Source organism: Festucalex cinctus, chromosome 17, assembly GCF_051991245.1.
Source record: "Festucalex cinctus isolate MCC-2025b chromosome 17, RoL_Fcin_1.0, whole genome shotgun sequence".
In the NCBI taxonomy this organism is placed as follows: Eukaryota; Metazoa; Chordata; class Actinopteri; order Syngnathiformes; family Syngnathidae; genus Festucalex; species Festucalex cinctus.
Window position 1 is genome coordinate 18674526 of NC_135427.1, and position 22917 is coordinate 18697442.

General features: G+C 38.9%; 1 protein-coding gene across 9 annotated transcripts in view; it reads right to left on the reverse strand.

Moving 5' to 3' along the window:
- rbfox3a (RNA binding fox-1 homolog 3a) overlaps positions 1-22917 on the reverse strand; it is a 509587-nt gene that overhangs the window by 203956 nt on the left and 282714 nt on the right. The gene's annotated exons all lie outside the window — the stretch shown is intronic.

Here is a 22917-nt window from a genome sequence, read left to right on the forward strand (position 1 = left end):
CGTATTTAATGTTTGCAAAACATATTTCGGACGTATTTGCCAGTCAAAAATCTTTACTCCATATTGTCAGTTCCACACTTCCACAGACATCGAATACATAAGAGTATATTTCTGACATGATAAAATGTGTTAAAGCCCATGTTCCATCGGACCTGGAGAGCATATCAGCAGAGTCCAAGTAGACTTTCAAACAAGACTGCAAGAGCACAGGTATGTATTAAATAATGCCGTGACATAGGTCATGCACAGACCAAAACAAAGGGAAGGGGGCATTTAAACCAATCAAACAAGAGGCAAATATTGATTCCTGTGTTCTTACCGAACTGCTACGAGGGGAACACACTTCAGAGAACTGTACAATTGTTAATGCACCTAGATTGAATTGCCCTCTAATATATGACACAGTGTATTATTCTAACTTTCTGGGATTATTTCTCTCTATAAAAGCAACATTTACCGTATTTTTTGGATAAAAATCACAGTTTTTTTCATAGTTTGGCCAGGGGTGCGACTTACACTGGTGCGACTTATGTGTGAAATTAACACATTATTATATCATTTCACATGTTATTTTCCACTAAACCGCAAGAGGGCGCTCTATGCCTGTGTTGATAAATTCAACATTGCCGATAGAAGAGGGAGCGGCCATCGTCTACCTCCCGAGTTGGGGGAGTTGTTTCAAAGTTACACCGAGGATGAAGATTTCATTGGCTTTAGTGATGTGGAGTGAAACTGATAGTTTGCTAAACTTGTTAGCATGTTCTTTTATGCTAGAGTTATATGAATAACTTGTAGTGATGGGAACATAATTCACTCACGGAACGTTGGGACGAAGGGAGAGTTCCGGATGGGAAGGTTTTGTTATGTGGAAAAGGGGAGTTAGCTTGTTAGCTTCTAGCTGAGTGGGGAGTTGCTGTTAAGACCTCAGAAGCTGATGTCAATAAAACGCCAGCCTTTGGCTCCGTCCTTCAACACTCCGCCTCTGACTCCCATCATCATCGCTACAAACTCTTAATATGTTACGTCAGTCATGTAACGTTAGTATACCGTACACTTATTCAGCCTGTTGTTCTCTATTTTATTTTAATTTTAAATTGCCTTTCAAGATGACGCACGTTTTTGGTGTTGGATTTTACCAAATAAATTTCCCCCAAAAATGCGACTTATACTCCAGTGCGACTTATATATGTTTTTTCCTTCTTAATTATGCATTTTTTGGCTGGTTCGACTTATAATCCGCAGTGACGTATAATCCGAAAAATACGGTACCAAACTGTCCATCCATCCAACGCTTTAAACCTGTCAGCCTCCCCAAAAGGTTCCAGAATGGAGTCTTGATTTGGGTCATTCAATGTGTGGTTTGTATATTCTCTTGATAGTTCACCTGTAAGTCCAGAAACCAAGTTCTTCCAGACTAAATAACTACTGTGCCAACTGACATTTTGTAATAAACCTAAATAAATATTTCAAGTGGGACGAAGAGATTGTAAGAAAAAAAATGCACCACATCAAGATGGCATTGAGAGCATCAATTCCAAACATCAGTCATTTTTCTCGCCGACGCCGATGCTTTGTGCTGATGTCAAAATAATTTTATGGATTAGGAACAGCCATAAGTAATGCAACCGAAAGGTTGGAGTTAACAATAAAAATGATGAAATACTTTTCCTCCTTCATAAACCACCATCGTCTTCAAGTCGTCTTCATTGACATCCATCACAAATCACATTCACCTGATGTCATTTACTATTAGTTTACTACAATGTCAAATAAATGTTTTGTTTCCTTAAGGAATAGTTTATTGATGACGTTTAATCACGTACATTTTTCACGTCAACAGCAGATACAGTGGATATGAAACGTCAACACATTTGTAAAATGTTTTCCACCATCAATGTACATGCCTTTTCAACTCAATAACAGAACACTTTCAAGAGGAGAATTTAAAGATTTAAAGATGTGGTTGCACAAGTGTGCACACCCTGTTACAACTGGTGGAGGACAGGTACATTATTAACCAATCACATTCCAACTCATGAAATGGGAGTCGGAAAACACCTGCCAAAAAGATGTTATTTTAGAATTGTGGCCAACATGTTCAAAGTTGTTTTTTCTGGACCAAAACACGTTTTACAAGTGATTTCAAGTGTTTTTTGTTTTGTTTTTGTTTTGTTTTTTTTGGGGGGGGGGGGGGGGGGTCATAAAAAGGCCAGCACTTGAAATTTGGAGGGGAACCCAATTCTTGGTAATGTCACTGCCATATTTTTTGTGCCATATATTTTCCTTGTGTTCCATGCTATAATCAATGTGTACTGTCAACCATAATGAATATAACTGCTACTTTAAACACTTTAAAATGGAGCTACAATAGTGTTAATCTCCTCAAACTTTCTAAAACCAGACCTTTGGAATGGTAGGTTTTCAAAGTTAAAAGGTGGCACATGAAACATGGAAGTGTTTGAAACACATTCCAAAAATGTACTTTTCCATATAACTCATTGCATTACCTAGATTGAATGTACAATAGCTAAAATGACGTGAGTGATTAAAGGTACTGTCCGACGGTTTTCCGTTGCTCGAGGAAGCCAAGGACAGCAGCCAACCAGGAACAAGCGTGAAACCAGTCCACCAATCAGGAGCGGGGGGGGGGGTTCTACAGTGAAATTTGCCTATGCTACTGATAGTAGCTTGCAGCAAGATGTAACAAGAAATATTGCGCTGTGATGTAAAAAGTCTACTACACGATATAACGCTCTATCATTTATATTGTTATTTTAGAGTTATAACCCAACCTCTTTAATTGTTAATTTATTTGCACTTTCGGTGATTAAATGGTACTAGACTTACTTGAATGTTCCTTTATTGCGTTCCTTGAAAACTGGTTGTAATACCTTGTATTTTGAATAATATGTCCACTGGATAGCTGGATATAATTTTTTATTAATTCATTATATTGTTTTATGTGTAACGTGCTATATAATTAATTTGAGAAAAAAACATATTTCCATTCATTTCATGTAATTTTAAGCAAAAAAATTATTTTGTGATATATATGCTGCTACTGAGATATGAAATTACCTATATCGAAGATACAACATTTCACACAGCACTATTGCTTTGGTTCCATACTGGTTCTGATGCTGTTAGATAAACATTTTTTTCTTGTTCCTCAATGAAACACACTATTGAGAAAATCTTGACATAGAAGGTATACCACCTCACTGTCTCCATCCACAACATAGCTTATCTCCCCTTAATTACTTAGTGGTTGTATAAATTTTGTTTTTTTTAGTGTAAAGTGAGGCACTAAACAATAAAACACCTTCTTTTGTACAACAATAAAAACAGAATATCTCAAACAACACATTCATAACACTCCTGATCGTGGCTAAATGTACTCATAAAGGGAATCATGCATTAATGAAAAGTGGACAACCGCCAATCTAACAACAATAATAAAACAGTAGGCACATTCTAGTCAATAAATAAAAACATTTTACTCTTCCCTACAAGCATAATAAACTTGTGAAAAGAATAATACCAACAAAAATTTTGAATGTAGTCTGAGACAAACAATGATACCCATTCACCAACTTTATCTTTGTGCTTCTCGTTGCAGAAACAGAGTTGAAAACTAAACTTATTCTCCTCATCAAAAAAATAAATAAAAAATCCAAAATCTCAATAAAGGCTTCACAGTCCATCAAGCCAAACAGTGGATTTGTCAGCACTGTTACTAATAACTGCTGATGAAAATTGTAAAGGTCAATAAAAGCCTACGGATGAGCTGCTGTGGTTCCCCATTACCAGCCAGTCATCTAGAAACAAATATGACGAGGACAGCATCTTAGCTCAGCGCAGCAGAGATTTACAAAGCATGTCCACTGAACCCCCAACCTTGTAAAGATTCTCCATTGCTGTCGAGATTTGGATGAAGTCTTTATTTGTTTGGATCTACTGAAGTAAAATGAGTGCTATCAAGCCCACTAAACCTGGATGAAGTAGATCAGTGGTCCACAACCACTCGTCCTTTACTTTCTGACTGGGAATAAACATCAGCAATTGGGCACCTTCACCTGTATAACATGTATAACAGACATAGTAATAATGAAATTACTGTATACAATATACCGTATTTTCCGCACTATAAGGCGCACCTTCAAAGTATGACATATTTTCAAACTTTTTCCTTATATAAGTCGCACCACACTATAAGGCGCACCTTCAATGAATGACATTTTCAAACTTTTTCCATATATAAGGCGCTACAGTAGAGGCTGGGGTTACGTTATGCATCCATTAGATGGTGCTGCGCTAAAGGGAATGTCAACAAAACAGTCAGATAGGTCAGTCAAACTTTATTAATAGATTACAAACCAGCTTTCCGACAACTCCATTTACTCCCAAAATGAATAAACAGCTGTTTTATTATTTTCTCTGAGGTAAAGTATTAGTATTAGCTAGCGATCCAAGATGGCGGGATCTTCTGCGCATGACCGATCGTGCAGGGTCACCGACAGCGAGACCTGTTGCGGCTCAATATTGATCCATATACAAGGCGCACCGGATTATAAGGCGCACCGGATTATAAGGCGCATGGTCAGCTTTTTAAAAAATTGAAGGCTTTTAGGTGCGCCTTATAGTGCGGAAAATACGGTAATTGAAATATGTTTAAAAACATATACTATATAAAATCTGATAAAATGCTTAATTTCCCATTCATAAGAGCAAACATTTGTTGATTTATGTTCAGAGGGATATTTGCGTTTCTGCACCAGCGTAACTTGTCAATACAGAACTAAATCAATGTTTAACACCCTTGTGGATTAGCTTCAAATCATAAAAGGGCCTTGACAAGCCATGTGGATGAAGTAATATGATTCAATTACACTCACGAACCTTCCCTCCGGTATAAGCATGCACACTTGCACACGCCCACACAGGACGCGGTGAACAGCAGCCTAATAAAACAGCTCTTAATTGGCATACACACCAGTGGCACCCTCTATGCAGAATGTTTATTTAATATGTGGTGCACTAATAGAAAAGAGCCAAAAAAGTAATTGGTTACCTATCTACCTATCTATCTATCTATCTATCCTTTCAAAACTCGATCACCCTTTACATGGAAAGCCTGTCAAGGTGGAATTCCAGGCGCAACACAGCAGATACGTCCACAATAAAATTTAGCAGCAATCAATTGAATAATAATGCATATATTTGTGGAGACTGGGGTCAAGTTGGATTTTACAATTTTAAAAATGTAAAGAATTTCAAAGGTTATTTAATGTTAAAAGGTTAGATAGTTCTTAAAGAGATATTTGATTCATTGAGACATTTTAAGCAGTAAAAAGTAATATTTTTGTCTATAATTCATGTGGTAACTTCTTATTTTTCATGGACAATTAACATCTTTAAAGGCAGGGTCTATCGTTTTCACTCAGGAAAATGCACTTTTTAAATACAGGATGTACACACTTGAATTCTTTCTCAGTCTACACATCTGGTGTACCTGCTTTTGACGTCCAGTCCAAGCTTGTTCCAATCGGAGTGGGGGGTTTCTGATGCACTTTCCACTTCAATAGTCCAAATAGTGTACAGTAATTTGATCCAAATTCACAAGTCACTGTTCTATAGCGATCCTAATTACGACACAAAATCTATTCAAAATGCAAAGACGTAATTAAAAAAAAAGTGGTCTAAAAACTGTCTGTCCACCCTGTCTGTGTCAAAGCGCAAAACCAACCAAGGTGCAGCTTCCACCTGGCTCGTTAAAAAACCCGGCACACCTGCCTTGCATCTCCTCATCAGCCCCAACTAGACTGCATACCTTAATGACACAAAAGGGGGCGCCCTCCTCCCAACTATTCCAAAACCAAAGTAAATACACATCAGGTTTACAATTAATAGAATACAATGAAGCCTAAATTTTAACAAAGAATTGTCAAAACAAAATACCTCAAATAAGGCAATGCGGCTCCAACATCTGGGCTTATGTTAATGTTTGGTTGTGATTTTTTCCTACGACAGCCCCGTCTCCGACACGCCAACCCCCCGCCATCCCCTGATCTGGGAGTGACGTCACGCAGCCGACAAATGCGCCCGGCCCCATTTTTGCGACACATTAGTGGTATCAAATTGCGGTGTCAAATTAGTGGTATCAAATTTCATATATGCAGAAGCCAAGGAGCTCAAAGATGACAACGCCGATCTTCAAGCAACCATGACAAATGGTTGTGAAACAACATCTTCTCAAGGACTCCTGAGAACAAACTAGAAAATCCAAAGGCATATGTAAAAAAAAACAAAAAACTTTATAGTACCAGAGCTCAAAATCAATTTTGAGCAACATAATTGTCTAAAGAATATTGTCAATGTATTAAAACTCTACCATGCAAAATGAAAGTCATATATCAGCATCACCCAAAAAGGCCGCTGGCTTCTAAGGGCCCACACTCATCTGAGATGGGCTAACGCAAAGTGCAAATGTGGTGCGGTCTGACGAGTCCACATTTTACATTGTTTTTGGAAATCATGGACAATGTGTCCTCTGGGCTGAAGAGGAAAACGCCCATTCAGATTGTTATCAGTGCAATGTTCAAAAGCCAACATCTATGATGGTTATAGGGGTTTGTTTGTGCCCTTAGCTTGGCTAATTTACACATGTCTGAAAGCATCAATAAATCCGAAAGACCGGTTTTAGGGCAACATTCTGCATTAGTCTTTTTCAGGGACATCACTGCTTCTTTCAGCAAGACAATCCCAAGATGCATTCTGAAAGTCTTAAACAGCATGGCTGTGTTGTGAAAGACGGTGATTTCCAGACTGGACTGCCAGCAGTCCAGACCTGTCTCTCATTAAAACTATGTAGCACATTATGAACAGTGTTGTCACTAATGCGTTACTAAGTAACGCGTTATTTTAATCTAATTACTTTCTGTCAAAAATGAGCAATCTAACACTTTCATTTTTCCAGTAATCTGATTAAAGTGGCTGTACGTTACTATTTATTCATTACCTCATAATGAAAAATGTCCATTTTGAAGAGGGTTGCCTGCGATGTACAAATCATATTATTCCGAAGCACCAATCACAAATCTATTGTTCAGTAATTATTACCAAGATCGTCAAACATATTGTCACTGCAAATTTCTTTGAAATATCATGATGTAATTATTAGGCCATATAACCCACCCCTAATCCCTGCTAGCAAAAATGCTGAGCTGCCCCACAGTGTCTTTCTCGACATACTTCGAGATATATAATATGCCAGAGCAAAATAACAACAACAATAATAATAATAAAGCCTATCTGCATGACTGTAGTTCAGCTCTGGTACTTGAGAAAATAGAAAATGTTGCAACCAGCCTACATGTAAATGTTTCTGTATAGTTACAGTTTGTAAACAGCCTGCAGGTGTCATGTTATACTACAACAATTTATGTATTGTAAAACCAGAGAAACAGAAGCAAAGAAACATGTTCATGTTTCAAGTTCATCTATTTTCACAAGTATTATTTAAGTAACCGGTTGTCATTTTTATGTTGAGGCTGCAAAGGTGCGGAAAATGGTACTAAAAAGTAACTTTTTGAGTAACTGAGTTACTTTGACAATAAAGTAATCAGTAAAGTAACTAGATTACTTTTTTGATGAGTAATCAGTAATCACATTACTTTTTCAAGTAATCTGTGACAACACTGATTATGAAACACAAACATATGACAACTGAGACCCTGAACGGTTGAGCAACTGAATTTGTACATCAAGGAAGAAAGGGAAAATAATTCCACCTACAAAGCTTCAACAATTATACTTTATTTTACTTTACTTGATGGAGGCCCAAAATCTCTCAACAGGGGAGAATTTATCTAATGAAAAGCGGTGGTTCTTCCAAACATTTTGAGAGACATCTGAGATAAAGTCTATGTGCCATTGTGAGTCCGGTCCAATTTCATGTTCTGCTCTGCTTGAGAACGAATCCTCCTTCACAAGGCCAGCAAGAGACAATAGCGGCTACATAATGTGGGTCTTCTGCTGCATCCACTGCAGAAGACCAAGCGTGAAGGTGTGAATAATTTTCTCAAAAGAGTACTTTGCATCAGTACAATCTCCTGACCTTGATTCACTTTCCAACAGTTTAGCTTCGGGCCTCCAACTCACCTGGCTCTTTGCGATTAAACTTTTGCTTCTTCCCTTGATACGATCTTGCTTTATTTTTCTTGGGACTTTTCTACCTTGACACTTCCTCTCTCCCCAGTCTATCATTTCAATTCTTCTGCCATCTCCTCCTTTCATCTGCGATGCTTTTATGGTATTTTCTTTTCAATCCATTGTCCCTCCCATGTGCTCTCTTGTCATTACTATAGTTGCTCCTTATTTTCCATTTTTGATACATATTTGATACGATTACACCCTTGATCCTCTTCCTTCATTTTTCTTGCCATGCACCTTGTGTGTCCTTGTCTTTCATCTTGCGAAACCTCTACCTGCACCCATTCTTTCCCCATCCGCCATTTTTTTTTTACTTTTTAGTTTTGAGCTCCTGTAGAATTTTAGTTTTCTTTCCTCCCAGAACTACATCTCTGAATTCAATACAGCGCTTGTCTAAGCTTGTCTTTTTCTGTTCGTCCACCTTGCTTTTTTAGCAGTCAATTTCATTGGGTTTATCCATTTATCTTTAAGTTATTTGTTATTAAAGCATTTTTTTTTAATATTCTGTCAGATTGCTCATTTAGCTCTAAAACATATTTATATTTTCCGTACCACGTTGTCCCGTGTATTTTCCCTTTATTCTCGTTCTTTTTCTTTGGCTCTCCACCAGAGACAGCTGGTTAGGTGTGTCTGCCTGTTCCCGTCAGTTTAACCAGCTTGGCTGCCCGGCCATCATGGCTTTGATCCACGACCAACCGCCTTGGGCTCAGCGACGGCCCTTGAGCGCTCAACCTCCTTCCACCATGGCTCCCTGCAGTGTGAGATGCTGTATAATACATTAGCCTTTGCCAAAGTCCACAGACTCAAAGGTACAGGAAAGAGGTTGCCTCGTGGCAGGGTGGAACCACTCTGTTGCAGATCCAGCAAATTTAGCAAACAGAAAAGCACTGTGGAGAAGCTAAATTAAAAATTTTGATTTAAAGGATTGAACAGGTTTTGGCTTAATTGTAAATGAACATGCATGCACACTCATTGACACAACTTTATAAATAGTGGCTGTAAAATGAAGCATTCGGTGCTCAGTGTTGAATATGGGCATATGAGCAGGAACAACAAAACCTGATATACGGTATGCCTCACCCGAAATATAGCATTACTTGCAACTGGAGCTTATATATTATCATGCTTTTTTTTTTTTTTTTTTTTTTTTTTTTTTTCTGTTTTGTCAAGGTTCTAGTTTTGAGTGAGTTTTGTTTGAGTTTGACATCATGTTCCTTCCGTGTGTCTTCCATTGTCTCGTCAAGCATTGTCCTGCCCACCTGTGTTTGCCTGACTTCCTTGTGTGTCAACCTATCAGAACCCTCTGCCACTTGTGTCCTGCCCAGCTGTGTCTCGTTGTGTCAAATAGTTTGTGTGTATTTAGTCTCTTGTTTCCCCTCTGTCTGTGTCGATTCATTGTGGTTTCCTCCCGTCATGATACCCGTTTTTGCCTTGAAGTTCCGCCATGTTTTGCATTGCTGTTTTTGTTATATTCGTTTGTTAGCCAGATCCTTGTTTTTGTTTCATTGTTATTTTTTTACTACACCTCTGCCTCTACACCCTGTTTCCCTGCACCTGGGTCCTCAACCCTCAACCCTAACACCTAAGAAAAGATGCCATGTATCTTGAGGCATAGGCTTCATGCTGAGAACTGGAGTAGTGTGTACCTCCACAGAGACTAAAATATCCTTGACCTAAGTGTGGCTATCTCACACCATCCTCCTCAAAAGACTCCCCTACACCGCCCTAGAATGTGTTTCAAGATCATATGAAGTTCAGCTAAAGTCCTTTTCATTCAACTCCCACTTGGACCCTTCAGGTGTGCCCCATGGCTCTGTCGTGGGGCCCCTGCTTTTCATTACTTCATCCCCCCCCTCGGCACAAAAGTTCTGCTTGTTGGTATAAAATCAACATTATCCAAAGTTGACAGCTTCTCCGTTACCAAGAAAGATTTTACAGTGGAAAACTATTCCAGGGTGTAACATTTCTTGTTGACCATCAGCCTGCAATGGATTGTTTTCATAGTATACAAATCTGCGGCTATACAGGCCATTTTAATTAAGAATGTTTTCTCGGAGCAACAGGCTTGGGGCAATCCCACTATTGCCTCTGTACAAAGGAAGAGACGTGGCTTTCATCCGCTGGTTTTAACGCTTTAACTTAAATTGCCATGAAAACCCAAATTGCATGTGAACACGGTATGGTTGAAATCCCGTTCTTACATGGGATTGAAAATGCACTTTTTACAGCCTGGCCTCTGTCAACAGCTGCTTTGACAAGATTCCGAGTGGGTTGGGGAGGGGCTGCTTGTGCAGGCTTCTCCTTGTGTTGCTGTGCTGTTTATTCCAGGGACTAAGCCCTACAAAGCCTGCTAACTGTAAAACAATTAGATTAACATAAATATGTTTAATTATACATGCAGATTTAAGGCCCCGTGCTTTGCAACAGGGAGAAAAGCTTCTGAATTATTCAGAAAGTACAAATATTGGCAAAATCAGATTGTAACAACTCAAAGCAAAAAGGAACTGATTATAGTATGGCGGCCAGGGAATGCGCCATATGTTTCTGTCTACAATGGTTAAACTTTCATAAACTGTTTACAACATATTTTCCACAAAGACACGGCAAATGTGTGAATATTACATACAACAAGAAAAAGGGCAATTAATGAGTCAGAGGTTTTTATATACTGTACATTTTTGGAATTGTCACACATTTAGAGTGGTACATTTCTAAAATAATGTAATCTGTTCTGACATTCTGCATTTATTGATTTGATCTTGTGCATTCATTTTAACATCCATCCGGTCATTATTATTATTATCATTATTATTATTTTACAGCTGATTTTTGTGTGGAGTAGATGGCATTGTACAGTCCTGACATGCTAGTGTCATTTCAGAATAAAATATTACTACAAATAAAACAGTGATTCATAAAATATGCACTAAAATAATGAAGAAATGTCATTATCAATGCCATTTAAGGCCTTGGCAATGACTTCTGGGTCACATTCAAAGCATATATAAGACCGGATTGACATGCAAAGTAACAAAGGGCCATTTCCCAAACCATGACCTGTTTTTCAATTCTTTTGTTCGTAGTGTATCATTCATGGTAATATATTGTTGTTGTCTACAATGCGTCACTATTACAAGGTAGGAATGAGGATGTTTTTCCTCCTATGGGACTTGTTCAAGTGGTATTTCACAATGTAAGATCAGACAAAAAAACACACCTAGGGTCAGATGCATACAAATCTGTATGTGAATTTAACCACACATTCATATTTCTATTTCATCCTCTTTAAGGCGTGAAATTGTTAAACTAAGGATGCACACGTAAAGTATGATTTTCAATCCCATCTCTAAGCATAAACACAATCAATTATGTGGGCTTTCTGTCCAAGGTATGTCTCACCTCATCCAGGATAGGCTCTGCACTCAACAATCATTCGAGTAATATACAAAAATATCGTTAATGATGCAAAATGAGTTGATGTTGATGCTCTGTTACAAAAGATTTAAATAGTTTCAGTAATTCCTTTCTTATATTTAATGACAAATTAGAGGGACATTTTAAAAATTAAACATTTTTACACGCATTGATTAAAAAAAAAAAAAAAAAAAAAAATGTTTGTCTATTTGAGATTAACTGGCAACCAATCCAGGGGTAGGGAAGGACCGATTATCAGCTGGGCCGATTATCAGTGCCGATGTTTAGCATTTTGATGAATATCGGCATCAGCTTTAAAAAAAATAAAAAAATAAATAAAAAAATAAATAAAAAAAACTCTGATGATTGATAATTAATACACAATACAACACAATTGACAATATAATACAATTGATAATATAAATGTTCACTTAACTTTATAAGTGATGCAAGTGCACCTTCTGTTTTTGTTTGAAATTAAGAAATTAAAACACATATGTAAAAATTAACATTTAAGATATTTTGGAAGACTTTGTTTACTGTAGAATACAATACGGATCTGTTTACTCTTTTTTAACTTTTTATTTGTACTTTTTATGACATGCTGATGACCCTAAGAGTGGAATTTGTTCAAATTCAAATTCAATTCAATTTTGTTCAAATTTTAAAACAAAGAATAAAAAAATACCAAATCTAAAAAAAATTTCAATAAAAATATGCTAAAAAAACATTTTAACAAAGTTGAGATTTAGTTGAGAGTTGGAATTTTTTGTGTCATTATTAAGTGACTATCAGCTCCAAATACTGATTATTGACCATCAGTCCAGGGTGTAACCCACCTTTGGCCAAAGTCAGTTGGGACAGGCTCCAACACCCAAAAACCCTGAATAGGATAAGTGCTACAGGAAAAAAATGGATGGATGTTTGTCAGACAGAACTGTTCAAGTTTTAAAACAGTAGAGCTTTGCAATAGAGAGATGTCAGGTTTTTTTTATGTCCCTGTTTTAGAATTGTGATCAAAAGAAGACCACTAAACAGAAAGAGGGTGGCATGGCTCAGTGGTAGAGTGGTTGTGGGTTTGACCCTCCTTGTGACCATGTCGAAGTGTCCTTGAGCAAGATTCTGAACCACCAGTTGCTCCTGATGCGGTGTCATAGGTAGGCAAAATGAGGAGATTGAAATAATTCCGACTGAAGATCTGTAGTTGCCTGTTTACATGTGACGCTATCTATTCCGATCTGCCATTTACATGTCCCGCTCCTTTAATCTGATCAGCCCTGCAGCAGTCGTGAGGTCATCTATCCCGTGAATTATTAACTCATTTGCTCCAAAAGACGTATTTATACGTTTTTTATGCTTTTGTTTTTTTATGCTAGAGCATACAGAAGGCTTTGATGCAGCCTCTGAACTGAAGAGAATGTTTGAAGCAAGTAGTACAAAAACAGCCAGCAGGTGGCAGCAGAGTATAAGAGATCAACTAGAGCCATGTTGCAAAAAGCTCTTTTCCCCACTGTTTTAAACAGATTTGTTAATAATAATGAAACTTAGCTATAGTCTAATGCGAATTGCTGCAAAACAGAAACAGAAGTATAATTTTTTTTACTGACTCTAATCTTTCTTTTGGTAGGTTCCATGTTTTTATAGCAATAGAACATAATATTCTGTAGGCCTTGAAAAATCTGTCAAAATTCAGTGAAACAGCGAAGAGCAAAGGGGGTTGCTTCAGTGAAAATGCCTGGGAGTGAATGAGTTAAGATGAGTTAATTCTTCATTTACAACTGTAGTTTTAACACTTTTCCATCCATCCATCCATTTTCTTGACCGCTTATTCCTCACAAGGGTCGCGGGGGCTGCTGGCGCCTATCTCAGCTGGCTCTGGGCAGTAGGCAGGGGACACCCTGGACTGGTTGCCAACCAATCGCAGGGCACACAGAGACGAACAACCATCCACACTCACACGCACACCTAGGGACAATTCGGAGCGCCCAATTAACCTGCCATGCATGTCTTTGGAATGTGGGAGGAGACCGGAGTACCCGGAGAAGACCCACGCGGGCACGGGGAGAACATGCAAACTCCACCCAGGAAGGTCCGAGCCTGGAATCGAACAGTTTTAACACTTTTATTGAAGCAATACATTGGAAAAAAAAAAAAAAAAGGGCAAAATTTTAATGGCCGAAAATGACAACGTCAGGACACATTTACATCAAAACAGAGAATGTGCATACCAGACGCAGCCTCGCCCTTCCGATCAAACTGTTTACATGATTCTCCCCTGTTAAATCCGATTGAATTTCCATTCGGATTCAGCCTTTTCATTCCGATTAAGGTGTTTATATGGAGCACTATCATTCCGTTTGGCCGTTTGGATTCATTTTAATCAGCGGATGTGGGTAGGTCAATGAATTTTGAGAGTCCGTCATTCGGAAATGGTCAACAGTTGGGACACTATTACATCATCATCAATCCGTCATTCGTCGATTGCTCAGCAAAATGAACGTCTGCCAATGTTTCCGTCATCCGTCGAACCGATTATATTGATGGATGAAAACACCTTTCGGGCGATGGTTAGTTTGTCAATTTTTTTGGGTAGTTTCTTGTCAATCAGCAACAAAATGGCCGTGCATTGTTGACGGATTAACGTCAATATTTACAGCTGCTCTTTCTTTACCCTGCTAATCGGATTACATGTGAACATATCCAGTGTAAAAGTACCTGAGGTAGAAAAGCGTTATACAAGTGAAAGCCTAAACAAGGAACATAGTTTAATAGTCAAGGCACTAGAAGAGGAAAAATGTCTGCCTTACGGGCGAGAGGCCAACGATCACAGCAGTCCAACACTTAAAACACACTCTTTACTCTGGCAGCGTCCGCAATTAACACCAATTATGATGATAATTAACTTGACTTTTACTAAATGAACATTTATTTGTAGTGTTAAGTATTCATGAGGTACACACATTTTTAGCTTGTTCTTCCATTAGAAGCTTCAGCTAATTTGTAGGAAAACACATGAACTCAATTTTGTGCGCTTTGTTTACACATCAGTCCCCCGAGGCCCAACAATGAAACCGATCAATATTGAACACATCCACTCTGATATGAGGCACACAATTTAGAAGCTAAAACAACACAAACATAGACACACATGCGCAAGTTTACGCTGCCGATGAGAGCAATAATACACAAGGTCAAGGGAGCCGTAGCTGAAGCAGTTGGCGATACATACATGTAGTCTGTCTAATGCTTACTCCAGGGAAATCATTAAATCCATAACACCGGGATGTATGTGCAACACTGGATCCACTGAGTGTGTCGTATACGACTGTGTGTGTGCGGATGCGTGCATGACTGTATTCAATGTGCAGTGCAGGGGGACCAAGGGGCCAAGACTAGTCATTTCATGCATGAAATGTTCATCCCATTGGTCTTAAAGAGAGAGAAAATCAACCTTGGAAGGATGCGCCGACAGAGGAAGAGAGCGCGGAGAGCTGCAGGAGGATCGACGAGAGCAGAGTAATGTATTACAAATGGGCTTAATTTTAGATTCCAGGGTAAAGAAAGAGCAGCTCGCAATCCTCACTCCGGCTTTAAAACCACACCGCAGCAAATAAAAGCAGGCTTCTACTTTTCACGCACGTTCTGTTTCGCCTTTCCTTCTTTCCCTGGCCACATTTCTGCACTCACTCATTCATGTAAACACAGGCACGCTCTCTCTCTCTTTCTTTCTCCGCTACTGCTCCATTACCAGCCGCTCCCGGTGATTGAGGAATCCTATGGTAATGGTGATGCGGGGCTGCCCCGGCTGCCAGCTGGCTCGCCTCATGACTGATAGTTTGTGTGTGCGCTTGTGTGTACGCCAGTCGAGCGGTGACAGTTTGTTTTTGGTGCGTATTAGCAGATGAAAAGAGCTCATGTAATTAAGTTAAATGCCGGAAAGTAAACGTGTGAGCGTGAATGAATCTTAGCAAAACACTCCGGCACCTATGGAGTCAGAGTTAACTTCAAGGTGAAAACTTAATAAGGTGGAACTAAAATAAAGATTAGGAAACTGAGGTCATTTTTCCAGATTTGTTTAACTATTAAAAAAAAGGTAAGTAAATTTCACAAATTTATCAAGAAAAAAGGCAAACATTTTGGAAGTTAAGACAATCAGGGGTGTCAAACATACGGCCCGCGGGCTGAATCAGGCCCGCAAAGGGGTTTAATCCGGCCCGTGCGATGATTTTAGAGTAAAAAATAAATAAATAAATAAATTGTAATGTCGGACTAATTAATCAGCCGGCCACAATCAAAACATATACATTTGGAATTTCACAAACAGTCATCAGATGAGCAACGTAACTTGTACAAGGAATCGTCCTTGATGTCATTATTTTACGCACAACTTAAAGTTACGGTTTGAGTACTGTATTTTCCGCACTATAAGGCGCACTTAAAAGTCTTAAATTTTTTCAAAAGCTGAGCATGCGCATTATAATCCGGTGCGCCTTATATATGGATCAATATTGAGCCGCAACAGGTCTCGCTGTCAAGACGCTATCGGTGACCCTGCACGATCGAGTGACGCGCTTGCGCAGAAGATCCCGCCATCTTGGATCGCTAGCTGATGCTAATACTTTACCTCAGAGAAAATAATAAAACAGCTGTTTATTCATTTTGGGAGTGAATGGATTTGTCAGAAAGCTGTTTTGTAATCTATTAATAAAGTTTGACTGACCTATCTGACTGTTTTGTTGACATTCCCTTTAGAGCAGCACCATCTAGTGGATACATAAAGTAACCCCAGCCTCTACTGTAGCGCCTTATATATGGGAAAAGTTTTAAAATATGTCATTCATTGAAGGGGTGCCTTATAATGCGGTGCACCTTATAGTGCGGAAAATACGGTAATTGTTATTATTATTATTATTATTTTTAAAACCATAGACCGACATAAACGTGTTAAATACGACAAATTCAATTACAAATACAACGATGCGGCTTATATATGGATTTTTTCTGACGGCTGCCAGGGGTGCTCGAGCAGAAAAAATAAGAGTGAGATAGGTGGAATACATGTGTCAAGGAAGATGCAAGTTTAATGTCACTTGGCGCTTTGTGCATGACTAAAATGAGCATGAACAGACCCTCATCATGGAAAATACAAGAAGTCTCAGTGACTTTTACCGGTATGTTATTTTTAACCAGCCATGTTAGTAACTACCGTATTACCGTACCGTACCGTACTACTGTATTGCTACTGTGTTAGTGCCGCGTCACAGGCACTGTTTGGAAATAAAAGCTAAGGTATATTATTAAACCTTTGAAAACTTTTTCTGTGTCCCGTCTTTCTTTGTGAATATGCGGCTTATAGTCAGGTGCGGCTTATGTATGGACAAAATGCTTTTTCCTTTAGAAATATACTGGGTGGGCATAATCAGGTGTGCCTTATAGACCAGCAATTACAGTATATATAATTTAGGAAAACTCTAAACACACTTGATAGGTTGATCTGATCTCTCTCTATATATCACATCCTGTTTACCATTGATAATTATCTACAGTCTCACCGTTGGTTATATAGAACAACTTTTCCCAGATTGCACGGTTCACTGCGCCTGGAGCACTTTTCCCTCAAAGGGTCGGCAGACCATGGCAGTAAACAGTCTGGCCTGTATTGTTCTGAGCTGGTCTGGTCTAGATGAAGAGGATTGGCCAGGTGGATGCGGCCCATTCCTTTGCTCCGTCCAATAGAAAAAGAGCCACAAGGGTATCCTTTACGCAATAATGATTCACTGGATGACATGATATATGTGTAATTACTGGAAATGGCTTGCAGACAGAAGACATCATATCACACATGGCAGCAGCTGGTAATTAGCTCTAATTAGGTTCTGGCTGGCATTCAGAGAATACAGCATTGATTATTGTTGTTGTGCTGCTCCAAATGAAAAGAAAACAAATCTATACTTCATTAATGTTACAGTATTGCTTGGTTACTGAGTTGTCCACTCTGTCCGGAGAATTACAACTCTGTTTTATGACAAAACATTCTTCAGACAAATTACAATGATAAATTTGATTCCTTACACATACCCCAGTAATGTCCTACCATTTTCGTTTTAGTTGCCCACAGCATACAGTATACAGTGGTACCTCATCTTACAAATGACCCATCTTAGAAGTTTTCATTTTCTTGAGTTGCAAGTGATATCTTAACCTTGCCAGCAAGCTGAATTCTGGCGGTATTTGTGAGTTCACAAACTCCGGCGAATACATCTTGTACTCCCGCTGATAAGTTTGCAGCCAACTTTTTGTTTTAGGTCAGACCAATCAGGTGGCGTTGGGGCGGGACTAAACAAATACGCGCCTATGACAGGGGGAAACAAAAAAACCTAACAGACGAATGGACGCTGCAATTAATTCTGTACTCGCAGAATTGCTCACCGTTTCCTTGTTGAATTTGAACAGCGAGAGGCGCTTCGTGCATTTTTATCTGGTAAACATGTTCATGCACCCCCTCCCAACCAGAGCAAGACGGAAGACAACATTTTCATCCCTTGCCTTGATTGGTCAAAACAACGTGCAAAGGTGCCGCATCGTCCAATCAGCTCGAAGTATTGTACTCCATTCCCAAATGGATCTGCCGAGTGAAGTCCCAGATTGATAATGTGAAGAACTCCATTGATTGAATCCCAATTATCAACCTGGCTTGTGAGGTCAGTAATATCTGACTTACAAGAGCTAAATGTTGGCAGCAAAGTGAGCTGTTGTTCACAGAAGAAGCCAAGTGCTTGATTTGTTGCTGTATTCCTGTTTAAACATAAAACAAAGAGAATTATAGATTGTATATTTTACTAAAGTACATAACTTACAAAAATCAGCTTGCTTAATACTAACACACCATGTGTTGACATTGCATTTGTTATACAACTTTAAGCAACAGTTTTTTTTTAGCAGATGCCACATGCTAAACTAGCGAGCAAGCTAAGAAGATGATTTTTGAGAAGACCAATTTGTTTGTTGTCATGAGAGGCGGAAACAAACACATTAATTGCTATGACTACTTCTATAGATAGTATTTGCATGACGTCATGTGCCACATATTGTGTGCCATGTGTGAGTGTAAAGAGGGAATTGCAAGGATAAATCGAAAGGATTTCCAACTACCAAAGTGTGTTCTAACCATTTTTGGTTAAGGTGTCATTGTAAGATGGTTAAAATGCTTTTGAACGTGATGCGATCATATGTGATCCGCTAGACGTGGCTAGCTCTGGCTACGAGATCGGGTGGTTAGAAATTTCTATGTTGAGATTTCTCCAAATACCCTCCTTAAGGTCTCTATTTTCGTTCCCCAGCAACCCAAAAGTTTTTTGCAGTCAAAGTGTACAAAGAAATTGTAGTCAAAGTGTACAAAAACAAGTGATGATGTTGTAACATGCTTAGTGCTTAAGGTACCACAGTCGGGGAAGTAGCTAACTTGATTTCAAAATAACCCGTGATTCTTCGCTTCTAATTCACAAATGATAAAGGCACAAAGCAACCAATAAAAGCTGAATGTAAGAATATGCAAGAATATTCGTGTTTTGCGGCCGAGGCGTCCTAACTCAGAGCATACGTGAATGTTGCCATGCCGAATCATAAATGTTTGTCCACTCTGGATCTAACAAGGGCTTGTCTGTTAACTAATCTTTGACCCTGAATATGTCTGGAGTTTGGAGATTGAACTAGCAATCATCACAACCACTGTACCACTTTAACCATGTCACTCAAAGGCACCATTTCAAATCAAGGATGTTTTGTTAGAGTATGGAGGAGTCACAAGCAGAGGTGGGCACTTCCGTCTCTCTGTTGGCCCTGTCGCTCACATTTTTGGAGAGTGATTTATGACGCAAGGCCTCCAAAAATATATGGACTGAGCACTGACTGAAGTAGGTCTTCGTCCGTTGATCCGGGTCAGTACAGATGGTCCTTCTCTGTTGTTGTTGTTTTTTTTTTTTAGGCTTTGAGTCATAAAGCCCTCATAGTAAAGTGTGCACTCGCCGATGTGGGCATCCGTCAACGATGGGGCAGACAAAGAGACGGAAGTGCTCTCCTCTGGTGACACGACACTAGAAGCTTCCGCTAGCTATCAAAGTCCATGAACGACGAGGGTCCTTTCATGTGATTTGATGGGTTTCTTATCTAAAGTTGGCATCTTGATAGTGAAAGTAGGAAGAGTGAAAGTGAGAGTAAAAGTAACAACGCATTTGTTTGAGGAGTTGGTGTTTCCGGAATCCGGAGTTAAGAGTGGCGATCCATTCACAATCCACATACTCCTTCTCTGTGTATAGTATCAAAGTCAATCACTCCATTAATTGTCTGTCTTCTGAGGAAGTGCAAAAGGTGGAATTAAGGAAAGAGTTACCCGAAAGCTCATATGCAACATTTGTGTTTTCAGCCCTTATAGTACTACCTTTCTACTTCCTACCGTCACGTTTTACGTTTTGGGGACTGGCTCTCACTTTCTCTCGGCACAGCACTCACTAACACTTTAGGGTGCAATAAAGGGAGAACATGAGGAAAAGTCAAACCTTAAAAAAAGGTTCTGATAAAGGGTTGGTACTTGCTGCAAATGAAAGGTAAATAAAAGTCACTGTTGGAACTTTTATTTTTATTTGTGTTGAAATTGTTTTTGTCCGTGTTTCAAACCTTTGTTTGGTTTGTGCTCTCCTGTTGTCTACTTTGTTTCACCAGGTCTCATCAGACATAGCCTCCTGTGTCCAGCCCTGCCAAGTCAGTTTAGCCGTGTTAAAATGTCTTGGCATTCCATCTCTGCGCCTTCCCTTTTAGTCAATCGGTTTGAAGCTAGCATTTCTACACATATATGACTAACCAGATACTCTCTCTTGCATGTTCTTCTTTTTTAAATACAATTTGGACAAAGGGTATTGACACACACAGTCTTAACATGTCCAACATACAAATAAATAACAACGACCAACAGAGGGAGCCATCACGGGAAGCCTGACAGGTCGCGATCAGAGCCCTGAGTTTCTTAGATGAAAATTAAAAAAAAAAAAAAAAAAAAAAAAAAAAACCTTAAGTGACCCTGGCCGGAGAGGAGCAGAAGCAGAAGTGACCACCTTCATTGAGAGCCAAGCAGAAAAAAGTTTAAGCTTCCTCCAAACCACTTAACAAAAGTCGTGTCTTTGTTTTTCCTCTTTCCCCATGGATTCCACTTAGTGTCAGATGTGCTATGTTTGTGGATAGTGCCCAAAGTTTGTGTATAAGTTATATAGAAAATGGATGGATGGATGGATGGATGGATGGATGGATGGATGGATGGATGGATGGATGGATGGATGATTGATTGGGCAGACGGATGGTTCTGTTGTCATGTTATGAAGGTTCGTTAAGTTGACTGCAGATTAACACATTCATTGCCAGACCAGCAAAAAAAATGCATCATTTGACGTCTTTTTCCGTCAATGGCAGTAAATGAGTTAAACATGGTAAAAATCAATGAAGTAATTATATAATTGTTGATATAATGTACAGCAGGGGTGTCCAAACTTTTTCCTCTGAGGGCCACATACAGAAAAATAGAAAGCTGCAAGGGTAACTTTGATTTTTTTTTTAACGTTATTTCTTAACACATTCATTGCCAGACCAGCAAAAAAATGCATCATTTGACGTCTTTTTCCGTCAATGGCAGTGAATGAGTTAATGACTGTGGAGGCGAACAACTGAGGAAAAAAATGTATGCCGTGCATAAAATATCAAAACAAAAACATTGGTCCACTCTTCATATCAAACAGTTGTATATCTATCTGTTTCTCTCCTCAAAGGAAGAATACAGTACTGTATATACATTTTAAGGTCTTTTAGTTTTTACTTTACTATTTGTTGTGGGTGGCGTGGTTCAGTGGAAGAGTGGTTGTCTTGCAAACCTGAGGTTGTTTGTTCCCAGACCATTATGACCATGTCGAAGAACCCTTGAGCAAGATAAGGATGCTGTCATCAGTCGTTAAATGTGTAGTCAAAATGTACAGCACTTTGAGAGTCTTATAAATTGTAAAAGTGCTAAATAAATGAAGTACCATTTACCATAGTCACGTTTCTGTGACTGCAGATTATCCATATAGATCGTTACCATAGACATGGCTAGAAGACTATGGTGGCTAAGAACCTGGCAAGTCCCCAGAAAGCTCTATCAAAAGGTTATAGAACTAACTAAAGCAATGATTGTGAGCCCCGTCCTCAGTTCTGACATGAGTGATGACCTGACAAATGAATGGATTATTTCACGGAAGTGCAATTTCATTTTTTTTGTTAATGTAATGACCATCTGTCCCATACAATATTCAAAATCTTTGCTGAAGGTTAGCACATCAATATTCATAAAACATTAAGATTTTGGATGTAGAAAATGTGAGAGCAAGTCTATTTTACACCATTTTTCTTTATTGTAGAAAATACTTCTACTGCATTAGTGTGTCTTCATGTAACGACAGGAGGGAAAGGTGATGAAAGGTCAGCAGCATCTGAGCTCTCCGCCGTTGTATGTGTGCCGGTGTGTGCTCAGGAAAACAAAGGAGTGCAAGCAGCAATGTGGACAGCAAATCAATAATAGACTTACTGCCTCATAACTGGTCTGGTTAGGAACTCAGTCTCCATCTCCTAGCAGATGCCATCACCACTCTCTCATCACGGAGAGAAATAGGCAAGGGAAAGCTGGGTGGAAGTAAGGAGAGCTCGACTCCTTGTTTTTGAGGGGAAATACGCAATGTCTGCCAGAACAATGAAAACACCATATTCTGAAAACGTAAAGGAGCTTGATCATTGAGGGCCTTGTAAGTGATTCTTAAAATCCTATAATGAATCATAAAATTAAGAGGGCGCCAGCGCAAGGATGACAAACTGGCTGCACCTTTGCATATGATATTTTATTTATAGTAGTTTTTATTAAGTTACTTTTTTAAATGGCATATCTGCCGAATGTCACATAAGAAAAAGTTCAGTTGTCATGTCTTGTCGTTGATGTTTTTTTACTTCTTGTTTTTCATGTTATGACTTATTTTATTTTGTAGTAATAGTTTCTTCTCGTTTCAGAAGCTTTACTTCCTGCCCTTGTGTATCCTCATTAAAGGTATGTTGATTGCCACCTGTGTCCTAGTCCTCGCCCTTTTTCCCGTCATGTCCAAGAACTTCAGCTGGACTGTTCTTTCATGTTACCAAGAGTCCACGCTTTTTGTTTCTTGTGCTTCCTGATTTTGTTTTTACCTGCAGTATTTGCTAACAGTTGTTGCTTCTTTCGTCCTCATTTTT